This window comes from Arachis ipaensis, chromosome B01 (assembly GCF_000816755.2).
Source record: "Arachis ipaensis cultivar K30076 chromosome B01, Araip1.1, whole genome shotgun sequence".
Classification (NCBI taxonomy): Eukaryota; Viridiplantae; Streptophyta; class Magnoliopsida; order Fabales; family Fabaceae; genus Arachis; species Arachis ipaensis.
Genome location: NC_029785.2, coordinates 122,197,356 through 122,199,079, shown reverse-complemented (window position 1 = coordinate 122,199,079; position 1,724 = coordinate 122,197,356). Strand labels below are relative to the sequence as shown.

Genomic DNA, 1,724 nt, shown 5'->3' with positions numbered 1-1,724 from the left:
TGCTAGATTAATTTGGTCTTGGATTTTTTTTTGTTCTTGGCATTTTTGTTTGGTCTTGTCATTAGTTTGTGAAATACGAAATTATTGCTTCATTTGTCTTGGCGTAGAATCGGTTTCGTTCAATTTGTTTTTGTCTTGGTTTTGACATTGATAATTTTAATCTTAAATTGGATATAGTGAAATTATGTCATTATTATAGTGGAGACTGAAAGTAGTCATGTAGACTTCATTACACTTTGAAGTTAAACCAGAATATATGATACGGAACGTAACCTAAGATAAGATGGAAGATCAAAGAAAGGGACTCATCTACCTCAATTTGATTTCCTGATGCAACAGCTAAGGGAATCACTCTACCTCACCTGTTCACACCCAAGTTTCTCAAAGAAACTCAAAGAAAATTTTATTCATAAAATTAAGGAAAAAAAATAGCTACCAGGTTTTAGAGGGTTTTTATACCTCTTAAATTTAAATCCCTAACTCATAAGTTCACTAGAATAAAATATGGGCCAAATCATAATTGGGCCTAAAACAAACAAATAACAAAAAAATAAAATAAACATAGAATAAATTCTAAGAAAGTGATGTCTCTTTTAATTCATCTTGACTAATGAGAGTCTTCAATGCATCTTGTAAAATAGTAAGACGTGTGACTTTTGATAATCGTTAATCATTGTCTTGCCCAATTCTTGATGCATCTCCTAAACACATGATTTAGCCATGTTTACAAAACCTTCTTTTATTCTCTTAGTTGTTGCTTTTGTAATTGGACCAATTTGTAACACCCTAATATTCAAATCCTTATGCTCGAGTCATAAGTCAATGATATTACGGTGGTACGACTCTCTTTAAATATTTCTACCTTCCCTAATTATAGTTCCTCATTTATTAATATTATTTACCCATAATCAATTTCCTCAGCTGTAGTGCCAGACAGATCTCAGCCGGTACTGCCGGTCAAAATTCCACTGCGCGCTTTTACGCAGAAAACTATGTTTTCCGACTCGGAAAAATTCACTGAATCCAAATATCATATTTGCTACTTAATACACTTCCATTCCTTGAAGTCTCCTGGGGTTCCTTGACACATACGAGAAAACCTGAATAACTCCTCAAATTTATCCGTATACTCAGATACGGACATTGTACCCTGCTTCAGCTGCAGTAATTCAAGTTCCTTGACCGTTCTAGCAGAATTCGGGAAGTACTTCTTATAAAATTCCACTTGGAAGGTACCCTAGGTGATAGGATCATTCCCCTGCTGCAGGAGACGTCGGGCCCCTTACCACCAATGCGATGCTTCCCCCGTGAGCAGATAGGTAGCAAATTCAACACACTGTTCTTCAGGAACCAACTGCGCTTGCAGTGCTCGCTCCATGGCCTGAAACCAGGTGTCAGCTTCAGTCGGATTAGTGGTTCCCTTGAACTTAGGTGGATTAACCTTTAAGAAAGTTTCCAGTGTCATCGGGCCCTGAGCTCCACTTCCGCCATTGCCATTATTGTTTATCTGTTGCCCAAGAGCCTCCGCAGTGGCCTGCATAGTAGCAGCCATATTCTCCAACACCGCCATAAAGTTTACCGGGTTATTCGAGTTGATTTCCGGTTCCTGAGTACTAGTACGATCTCTCTTACGTCCCCGACCAAGTCCACGAGGCGCCATCTGGTTCCTATACACACCAAACAATCGATATCAAGTTGATCAGTCTCAATATCGGAAGTATAGT

At 38.3% G+C, this 1,724-nt stretch overlaps 1 pseudogene; it reads right to left on the bottom strand.

Moving 5' to 3' along the window:
• Positions 515-1,724, bottom strand: part of LOC110266674 — a 6,286-nt pseudogene continuing 5,076 nt past the window's right edge.